The sequence below is a fragment of the Triticum dicoccoides genome, chromosome 7B (assembly GCF_002162155.2).
Source record: "Triticum dicoccoides isolate Atlit2015 ecotype Zavitan chromosome 7B, WEW_v2.0, whole genome shotgun sequence".
NCBI lineage: Eukaryota > Viridiplantae > Streptophyta > Magnoliopsida > Poales > Poaceae > Triticum > Triticum dicoccoides.
The window spans coordinates 668,443,234-668,455,080 of NC_041393.1; the positions used below are offsets into that span (position 1 = coordinate 668,443,234).

General features: G+C 44.4%; 1 long non-coding RNA gene across 1 annotated transcript; it reads left to right on the forward strand.

The window, feature by feature from the left end:
- Positions 1-8,037: 8,037 nt before the first annotated feature.
- On the forward strand, positions 8,038-9,473 carry LOC119338188. Its single transcript, XR_005163827.1, has 3 exons — positions 8,038-8,100; positions 8,337-8,415; positions 9,392-9,473. It is a non-coding gene; the product is annotated as an uncharacterized LOC119338188 (long non-coding RNA).
- Positions 9,474-11,847: the final 2,374 nt, after the last annotated feature.

Here is an 11,847-nt window from a genome sequence, read left to right on the forward strand (position 1 = left end):
GAATATTTCAAGGATCATCATATCTATCCCTGATATGTTATAGTTCATCATGAAGCTCTAGTAGCTTGGTGTAATGACTTTGGAGAAACATCACTATATCATCTGGAAGATTAACTCCCACTCGATTCAACTGATTGTTGTACCCAGACAATCTGAGTACAAGCTCAACGATTGAGCTTTTCTCCCTTAGTTTGTAGGCTAAGAAACTCGTCGGAGGTCTCATACCTCTTGACGTGGGCACGAGCCTGAAATCCCAATTTCAGCCCTTGGAACATCTCATATGTTCCGTGGCGTTTCAAAATCGTCTTCGGCGCTACAATTCTAAACCGTTTAACATTACTGAACTATCATGTAGTCATCAAAACGTTTATGTCAGATGTTCGCAACATCCACAGACGACGTTCGAGGTTCAGCACACCGAGCGGTGCATTAAGGACATAATCCTTCTGCGAAGCAACGAGGACAATCCTCAGTTTACGGACCTAGTCCGCATAATCGCTACTATCAACTTTCAACTATATTTTCTCTAGGAACATATCTAAATGTAGAACTAAAGCGCGAGCTACGACATAATTTGCAAAGACCTTTTGACTATGTTCAGGATAAATGAGTTCATCTTATGAACTCCCACTCAGATAGACATCCCTCTAGTCATCTAAGTGATTACATGATCCGAGTCAACTAGGCCGTGTCCAATCATCACATGAGACGGACTAGTCATCATCGGTGAACATCTTCATGTTGATCGTATCTACCATACGACTCATGCTCGACCTTTCGGTCTCTTGTGTTCCGAGGCCATGTCTGTACATGCTAGGCTCGTCAAGTTAACCTAAGTGTTTTGCGTGTGTAAATCTGGCTTACACCCGTTGTATGTGAATGTTAGAATCTATCACACCCGATCATCACGTGGTGCTTCGAAACAACGAACTTTCGCAACGGTGCACAGTTAGGGGGAACACTTTCTTGAAATTTAAATGAGTGATCATCTTATTTACTACCGTCGTTCTAAGCAAATAAGATGCATAAACATGATAAACATCACATGCAATCAAAAAGTGACATGATATGGCCAATATCATTTTGCTCCTTTTGATCTCCATCTTCGGGGCTCCATGATCATCATCGTCACCGGCATGACACCATGATCTCCATCATCATGATCTCCATCATCATGTCTCCATGAAGTTGTCTCGCCAACTATTACTTCTACTACTATGGCTAACAGTTTAGCAATAAAGTAAAGTAATTACATGGCGTTGTTCATTGACACGCAGGTCATACAATAAATTAAGACAACTCATATGGCTCCTGCCGATTGTCATACTCATCGACATGCAAGTCGTGATTCCTATTATAAGAACATGATCAATCTCATACATCACATATCATTCATCACATTCTTTTGGCCATATCACATCACATAGCATACCCTGCAAAAACAAGTTAGACGTCCTCTAATTATTGTTTGCATGTTTTACGTGGCTGCTATGGGTTTCTAGCAAGAACGTTTCTTACCTACGCAAAAAAAACAACGTGATATGTCAATTGCTATTTACCCTTCATAAGGACCCTTTTCATCGAATCCGATCCGAGTAAAGTGGGAGAGACTGGCACCCGCTAGCCACCTTATGCAACAAGTGCATGTCAGTCGGTGGAACCTGTATCACGTAAGTGTACGTGTAAGGTCGGTCCGGGCCGCTTCATCCCACAATACCGTCGAAACAAGATTGGACTAGTAACGGTAAGCATATTGAACAAAATCAACGCCCACAACAACTTGTGTTCTACTCGTCCATAGAAACTACGCATAGACCTGACTCATGATGCCAATGTTGGGGAACGTAGCAGAAATCAAAAAATTCTACGCATCACCAAGATCAATCTATGGAGTAATCTAGCAATGAGGGGAAGGAGAGTGCATCTACATACCCTTGTAGATCGCTAAGAGGAAGCGTTCAAGTGAACAGGGTTGATGCAGTCGTACTCGTCGTGATCCAATTCACATATGATCCTAGTGCCGAACGGACGGCACCTCCGCGTTCAACACACATGCAGCCCGGTGACGTCTCCCATGCCTTGATCCAGAAGGAGAGAGGGAGAGGTTGGGGAAGACTCCGTCCAGTAGTAGCACGACGGCATGGTGGTGGTGGAGGAGCGTGGCACTCCAGCAGGGCTTCGCCAAGCACTGCGAGAGACGAGGAGGAAGAGAGGTAGGGCTGCGCCAGGGAGAGGTCAAAACTAATGTGTTTGCAGCCCCCAAATACCTCAAATATATATAGGGGAAGGGGAGGGGCTGCGCCCCCATCTAGGGTTCCCTCCCTAGGGGTGGCGGCAGCCCCAAAACCCATCTAGGGTGCGGCCAAGGGGGGAGAGGGGGAAACTTGCCCCCCAAGCAAGGTGGAGGCGCCCCCTCCCCAAACCCTAGGCGCCTTGGGCCCTGGTGGGGGGGCGCACCAGCCCACCTGGGGCTGGTCCCCTCCAACACTTGGCCCAAGCAGCCCTCTGGGGCCGGTGGCCCCACTTGGTGGACCCCCGGGACCCTCCCGGTGGTCCCGGTACATTACCGATAGCACCCGAAACTTTTCCGGTGACCAAAACAGGACTTCCCATATATAAATCTTTACCTCCAGACCATTCCGGAACTCCTAGTGACGTCCAGGATCTCATCCGGGACTCTCAACAATATTCGGTAACCACGTAAATCTATTCCCTATAACCCTAGCGTCATCGAACCTTAAGTGTGTAGACCCTATGGGTTCGGGAGACACATAGACATGACCAAGACAACTCTCCGGCCAATAACAAACAGCGGGATCTGGATACCCATGTTGGCTCCCACATGTTCCACGATGATCTCATCGGATGAACCATGATGTCGAGGATTCAATCAATCATGTATTCAATTCCCTTTGTCTAGCGGTATAGTACTTGCCCGAGATTCGATCATCGGTATCCCGATACCTTGTTCAATCTCATTACCGGCAAGTATCTTTACTCGTTTCGTAACACATCATCCCGTGATCAACCCCTTGGTCACATTGTGCACATTATGATGATGTCCTACCGAGTGGGCCCAGAGATACCTCTCCGTCACACGGAGTGACAAATCTCAGTCTCGATTCGTGCCAACCCAACAGACACTTTCGGAGATACCCGTAGTGTACCTTTATAGCCACCCAGTTACGTTGTGACGTTTGGTACACCCAAAACATTCCTACGGTATTCGGGAGTTGCACAATCTCATGGTCTAAGGAAATGATACTTGACATTAGAAAAGCTTTAGTATACGAACTACACGATCTTTGTGCTAGGCTTAGGATTGGGTCTTGTCCATCACATCATTCTCCTAATGATGTGATCCCGTTATCAATGACATCCAATGTCCATGGTCAGGAAACCGTAACCAACCATTGATCAACGAGCTAGTCAACTAGAGGCTTACTAGGGACATGGTGTTGTCTATGTATCCACACATGTATCTGAGTTTCCTATCAATACAATCATAGCATGGATAATAAACGATTATCATGAACATGGAAATATAATAATAATAACTAATTTATTACTGCCTCTAGGGCATATTTCCAACATTTGTAACGGGTAACAAGTAATGAAAGTAAATAAGGTGCACCAAGGTGTCCCAATCCTTTTTGTAGCAAAGCACGAGCCTGGACAAATTCATATAATGAGAAAAGCGCTCCCGAGGACACATGGGAATTATCGTCAAGCTAGTTTTCATCACGCTCATATGATTCGCGTTCATTACTTTGATAATTTGATATGTGGGTGGACCGGTGCTTGGGTACTGCCCTTTCTTGGACAAGCATCCCACTTATAATTAACCCCAATGGCAAGCATCCATGATACGTCTCCAACGTATCTATAATTTATGAAGCATTCATGCTATTTTATTATCTGTTTTGAATGATTATGGGCCTTACTATACACTTTTATATTACTTTTGGGACTAACCTATTAACCGGAGGACCAGCCCATATTGTTGTTTTATTGCCTGTTTCAGTATTTCGAAGAAAAGGAATATCAAACGGAGTCCAAACGGAATGAAACTTTCGAGAGCGTGATTTCTAGGAAGAATATGATCCAGGAGACTTGGAGTTTACGTCAGAAGACCCTCAAGGGGGCCACGAGATAGGGGGGCGCGCCCACCCCCCTGGGCACGCCCTACCCTGTCGTGGGCCCCTCGAGGCTCCCCCGACCGACTTCTTTCGCCTATATAAGCCTACATACCCTAAAAACATCGAATGTCAAGATAGATCGGAAGTTCCGCTGCAGCAAGCCTCTGTAGCCACGAGAAATCAATCTAGGCCCTCTCCGGCACCTTGCCGGAGGGGGCCATCATCACCGGAGGCCATGGAGGAGGATCTCGGAGGGGCCATCATCGCCATGAAGGCCAAGGACCAAAGGGGGAAAGCCATGGAGGAGGAAGCACAAGGGGGAGTGCCTCTCCTCCTCTCTCTTGGTGGCACCGGAGTGCCGTCGGGAGGGGAATCATCGCCGCGGTGATCGTCTTCATCAACATCACCATCATCATCACCATCCTCATCTCTTTTACGCAGTCCACTCTCCCACACCCCGCTGTAATCCCTACTTGAACATGGTGCTTTATGCCGCATATTATGATTCAATGATGTGTTGCCATCCTATGATGTTTTGAGTAGATATCTTTTGTCCTTGGGTTGATTCATGGTATAGATTGGTATGAGTAGTATGTTTTATTTTGGTGTTGTCCTATGGTGCCCTCCGCGTCGCGCAAGCGTGAGGGATTCCCGCTATAGGGTGTTGCAATACGTTCATGATTCACTTATAGTGGGTTGGTGAGTGACTGAAACACAAACCCGAGTAAGCACTACAAAAAAAATACACTTTCGTGATGATACGTGTTTGTCACAGTAGGTCGCGTTTTCTATCATGCATGTACATCCATGACAAATTTATGACAGAATCAAGATAGTCATACATGTGTTGTCGTGGAAGTGTTCCATGACATTACCAAAATTATCATCATGGAAGTTTCCACTTCCATGAAAATAAATCGCGCGTCACAGAAGTGCTTTCGTCAAGGGTGACCGACACATGGCATCCACCGTAATGGAACGTCGTTAAGCTATCGGGTCTAGTTTTGGATCCGATAACCCGTTAACAGCCCGGGCCAATGGGGATTTTACACGTGTAAAATCATCATTGGCCGCAGGAAAGACGTGTTGCCTCACCGTTGGGACAGATGTCATCCACTCATTGGACAGGAGGGGCCTATGATAGGTCAACACGTGGCATGGCCCAACAATGGCCCATTCCGGTGAAAAAGGCCGGCCCAGCAAAAATTAGCAGGCCGGCCCATATAAGGCCTACTTGTGTCAGGTCCATTTAAGCCCATGGCCCATACGAGATGTGCCAATTCGGCCCTTCAACGACCCGTTAAAGATTTGACACCATTGCAGCCCATCGTCAGTTCAAGCCCGTTAACAGCCCGCTATATATTTGGGCTCAATATCGGCCCGATGAGATTTTGGCCTGTTGACGCCCATTTAATGGATGGGCCAATTTTAAGGATGTACAACTTTCGGCCTTTTAGCGACCCATTTAAATGTTGGGCTAATTTCCGGCCCCGTGTGTCTTTCAGCCTGTTGACGGCCCATAAATCTGATGGGCCATTTGTAGTCAGACCTGAGTTTCGGCCTTTTAGCGGCCCATTTAAGTGTTGGGCCAATTTCTGGCCCGGTGTCACTTTCAGCCTGTTGACGGCCCATAAATCAGTTGGGCCATTTGTAGTCGGACCTGAGTTTTGGCCTTTTAGCGACCCATTTAAGTGTTGGGCCAATTCCCTATCCTGTGTGCCTTTCGGCCTGTTAACGGATCATAAATGAGTTGGGCCATTTGTAGTCGGACCTTTGTTTTGGCCTTTTAACGGCCCATGCCCGTCATGGTCCAATACCAGCCCGATTCTCTTTCGGCGTGCTAAAGGCCCACAACACAGTTAGGCCATTTACAATACGACCTGACTTTTGGCCTCTTAGCGGCCCATGCTCTTCATGGTCCAGTACAAGCCCGCTATCTGTTTCGGCCTGCTAAAGGCCTACAGTATAGTTGGGCCATATGTAGCCCAAACTTAGTAACGGCCTATGAAATAAATTGGGGCCATCTGTTGCCCGCTTTGATGTCGGCCTGTTAACGACCCGGGAGGTAAGAGGGCCGACCATTAACTTTCGGCCTAGTAACGACCCATTACCTTAATGGGCCCACTAATGTTCGTACATGTCTTTAGGCCAAATTAGATAATTTGAGCCCATTACGACGAGCAAATATGCACAGGACCAAAACCGATCAAGCAAAGGTACGACATACAGGGAATAACGTTGCACATCCAGCATATATTATAGGAAATTACATCCACTGGGCAATCAAAGATTGATGCCAGTGCAAATCTCTACTCCTATAAAAATTGACTTGGTGGTGATGGTGTGTCTGCCATCCTGCATTTATGGCCGTCGGATCTGCATCTAACGCACACGAAGCACTCCGTGGCAAATTTGCACCAAACCCCCCATTACTTCGTCACACATCTGCAGCAAAACCCATCTCTCCCGAACAATCCAGTATGTGCCCCGAGTGACCCGACCATCCCATGAAAATAGCGGAACCACATTAAGAACCACCCGCCGGCAAGATTGGAATCGATCTAGCACGGCGGCCGCTGTCGGCGCCATCCACCTAGCTACTCTCATCCCATCGCCCACCACGACCACGACCGCCTCCTCCTCACCATCCCCTCCCCCCTCACTCGTCTGCTCCGAGGCTGACCTCGCCAAGGACATCACTGTCGCCGTCCGCCGACGCCTCTCCTGCTTCCTCCTCTGTGGCGTCAGTCCCTCCGCCTATTATCGCCATCACCCCCTTCCTGTTTGCCATCCCTCCACGCCGTCGGTTGCGCCCGTGGCCCCAACGCCCCTCCTGCCTCATCCCTTAGTTGCTGCAGCAGGCACACCACCACATCCCACTCCTCATCGCCGTCTCCTCCTCCCGCTCCCCCATCTCCTCCGAAGCCGACCTCCAAAAGTACGGTGGCGGTTGCGCGCTGCTCATCCTCTCGGCGACGGTGCCGCCACCGACTGCTACTTCCCCCTCCCCGTAGACACGCTCCACGGCATGTTCTGTTGTAATGGTTGACACGGAGGTACTCTGCTCGGCTACTGCCTCCGCGTGCCAAAGATCATTATGTCCATCCGTGGTGCCTCCCAAATCAGATGGGACTTGCTCTGTTCAAACTACATCATGCCCATATGAGGAGAAGCTGAAGAAGGAAACGTTAGTGTTGTTGCTCTTACCAATATGAGCTTTTTCTCTCTGATTCATAGAATGGCTGAACTGACCACGTGAGCTGTTGCCTCTTTGATTCGTAGATTGCTGAATTTCCCATTTGGTCTCTCGCCATTATGGTTTGTAGTTTGCAAAATTGCCCATTATCGCTTATTCTATAACCTACCTGCGGCCTTTTGTTTTAAAGCATAAGTGAAACGTATGTAAGTACAAAATTTATTTAAGATTCCAAAGGCACTCAGGACAGTATAAGCTACCATATGGGCAGTGTCTATGAGTTGGAATTGTGTGGCAATTTTCTTTTTCCAGAGAAGCAGCTTATTTCTGTGCGAATTCCACTTAACAATGCAATGTTGTCCAATTGATTGTTTTTTTTGTAATGATGTAACCAACTCCAGCACACTGTTATTTTCTGTAAGTTATACATAGTCAACTATGTAGTTAAATTATTTTACCAAAAACTTGTGCAGATAATTATCTTCTCTAATGCATTGAGGTTTATGAAATTGTGGGGTCTCATTATTACTGTCGCTACAACATCTTATGGGGTTTCCTTTATTTATGCACTGGATCAGGGCAAGGAGGAGGTTTGGCTTATGAATTTTATATATGATGTATTTGACCTTGGGAACATGCAATCGATCATTTTTCATAAGGTTTTCTTGATTGAATATGAGATGTTTCTGATTTGGCAGGGGATATGAAAGTATGGTTGCGGGCACTTGAGCATCAGCCCTTAGTTCTGGCAGAGCAGGAATCCAGGTATACCTCAAGTGAAGAGAACCATCGCAGCTGCATCCTACTTCATATTATTAGTTAATCCCACCTATTTATCTTTTGCTTTACTTCTAAGCCTTTTGATTCAGATTGTTTCACCAGGACAATTGGTGTGCTTGGAAAAATTTCAAATTATTGTGATTACCGATCATGAAGTTGTTATTACGTTGCTCATGGATTATTTCAGAACTGTGATGCTTATGTTATTATATGCACAACAGGCATGCCTTGTCCACATTGTACTTTATCTCTGAGACGGTTCTCTATAGGAAGGGGGAAGATTGTCAGTGAAACAAACAGGTATACTCTCTAGCTGCTTTTTTTTCAAGAACGTGCTCTCTGCTTCTTTCGATGTGTGTGTGTGTGTGTGTGTGTGTGTGTGTGCATGTGTGATGTATTTGTAGTTCAAATCCAGACTATATCGTTTTGTCACGCATCTTCTATACTAATATACTATGCAGTCCAATGAAATGTATCCCCTTGAGCTCCATTAATTTGGCATTGGTGATGGTTACAAGAGCTGCTTTTGTTTCCCCACTTTCTCTTACCTGTACAACTTTACCAAAAAAATCTCGAAGCAAGAACAGAATCAGGACAAGTTTACTTTATGTGAAAAGAGGCTCCTTCTGTGCTTGCACGTATGGATTTGCATGAATATGAGTATGGAAGTTGAATGATGAACTCTATCAGGTGTGAATTCTTGTAGCCAGATAACATAATTTGGTACATATTTTATGGCCAAAATTTTATCTTCTATAGAGATAATAAATTGTACACTGTTGTCTTGCTTGTTTGAAAGAACTCTGAAATGTTCTATGGCCGTAGCCTCTGCCGATTCAGGTTCTCCTTCCATCTGATGTGTCTATCTCAGAAGATTCACCAGCGCCTACACAAAGATCCTATAAACACATTTGTCTAGAAGAAATACAGAAAAGACACCAGAAAAAATAGAGAGGTCCGTGCGTACTGTCTGCTGTGTTGCCAAAGCCCTGACGGAGAGGTTAAAAAAAGCCCTGTCGGAGAACACCATAGCATAATGTGAGGCGCATGAGTGGCTTGTCGCAAATGGTGAGACCGAGTCGATGTGGCTCGTCAGTCGTGATCGTGTCCATACTCGCTAGATTAAATCTAGCATGTTTAAATTTTCCTGCAAAACGGGAGTTGTCTAAGTTTATCGTGCACAATATACTGTAGTCTAATTAAGCAAGATTTGGTTTTCTTATATTCAGATTTCTTTTCTTGAGCAAGTTTTTTTCCGTTCTATTTTCTTTTGAAGAAATACTTGACCATGGAGACGTTGATTCATTGTTCTATGAAAGCGAGACAACACTAGGCTGGATGAAAGCACCGCTCCTTGCCTGAAGATATGGGAGTTCATTTCCAGTTATGTTCAGGCTATAGCTTGAGTCTATGTTTGTACGGAAACATGAAATGTGATTTTTGCTGAGAGAGAAAAAATCTGTTAGATGTACAATTCAATTTTTAGTGTTCATTTCCAGTTAGAAGTTAAAATGGCAACTCTAGTAGTATGTTGTTACTTGATTGGATGCAGCCTGAATCTTTCTTGGGGGAAAATATATATAGCTTGGAGTAGGTTTGTGAGAACAACGGAGCAAGGAGCACATGCAGCAAAGTTGTCTCTAGAGCATCTACTCGCACAAGATTCTACCTGGGAGTGATAATTGACGATAACATGTAGAAATGAGACGCAACATTTTGCAGAAATAGCAGAGAAAGACGGGACATGAACTTGGCTCCTGGGCTGTTAATATTTGGGCAACAAACATATTGGACTATTCTAGCTGTGTGCAGCATTTTGTGAAAAATAACTTTCATGGTGGTCTAGAAAAATAAAACAAAATCAATAAAAAATAATTTTTAAAGATCATTTTTTGCAAAGCACCACAAGTGTTATTTACTCATTAAGTTTTGGATGCAGGTTGAACAGTCGAACGCTTTTGTTTGCAATATATATATTTTTTATCTATTTTGCATACATTTACTATTCACACTCGGATGCTTGTGAGCTCTAGATCAGAATGAATATCTGAAGAAATCTATCGATATTTGTTACACATGAGATGACCACCACATACTTTGTCAAATAAACAACTTCCGAATCAATGCATTTTGGTGTTCCGTGCAGCGCACGGGCATCTTACTAGTAAATGAGCAGAACCTAACCATCTACAACGTCACAATCTGCAACCTCAGCACAGATGACGCCCATAAGCATGTGGGCAAGTTCTTGCTGCTTTGCTACACTGTCTCTGAAAACATTGATCAGTTGTTGTGTCGCACGATTCTGCACCTCTGATTGATCCACCATTTCTATCATTGCTTCAGCCATTAATTGGTTCACAAACATACATTTATTCCGTTGCATTCAAGACAGAGGATACTAAACAGATTCAGATGGCGATTTTGGCAGACTTGCATTATTGATAGTGGAGAGTATCTCGACCACTGCATCATAACATAAATTAGGACGGGAACCAAACAGATTAATCATGAGTTATTGCCATATTACCTGGCCTAGATTTACTGGAAAGAAACAATGGGGTTACCTTGCTGTTTTCAGAGTTTGTCTTCTTATTTTCAGCAGCCTGCACAAAATTAACACACTAGCATTGCTATCATTGGCCAAGTCAGATAATAGGAAAGCAACATTGACACAAGGAACATTTGGGCAACTAGCCTACACCAAATTAACACAATATGGCACAGCTACCATCAGCCAGGTAAGGTAGTACGAAAGCAACATTGACACAATGAATGAATGGGCAACCAGAGAAGCACTACAATTCAGTAATGTGCGTGATATGAGATAGTACATTCATGTAGCTCAGTTTGCAAAACTACCAGGCAGTTTTCCATACAAAAATCAACATTGGCGCCTTTAATATTTTGCTACAACTAATTTTAGATCAGATAAAGGTTACATTCACGCCGATTAACAAAATACATATTGATGTAAAAACATAGTGATATACAACAGGTACTTACATCAGCATTGGAGCACAGATAATTCCCGCAAGATATTTTCCTCGAATACGATCCCAATGGAGGAAGTCTTCTATCGTTTAACCTTATTTTCTAAAAGAGAGATGGGTAAGAAACATGTAGAAAATATGATCAGAATGCTACAAAATTTCATGATGCGAGGATACGCACACACCTCTTAGAATGGAGTTGACATTCTTTTGCTGGACTGGAGCGGACTAGTTCTTTGACCACTGTAATCTGCTTATTATCAGTGGGAGTTGGGTTTGTCTGTGCTGGAGCAGTATCTATGAAAAATGGAGTTGGTTTATTATCTCCTGGCGTTTGGATCTTTTGCAAAGACCTGGTTTGTAACCGTTCAGATTCTAACATAGCCATCTTCCCCTTGCATGCCTTATATAGAAGAATGGTGATTCAGTTATAAAACATGCTACAGCAGATATGAAATAGGTACTGAAGAATAGAAAGGCATGGCATTTTGACATGTATTCCCTCCATCCGGAAATAAATGGATGGGTCTAGGCATATTTCAGTTCTAGATTCATCCAGTTTTATCCATTTCTGCAATATTTAATCCGGACGAAGAGAGTATGATGTAAGAGCTAGGGATACGACAGGACAACACAGTAAAGAAAAACACTGTAAAACCCACTGCAGAACCAAAGTATTCAAACCCACTGATATGAGATAGTACACTCATGCAGCTCAGGATGCAAAACTACCAGGCAA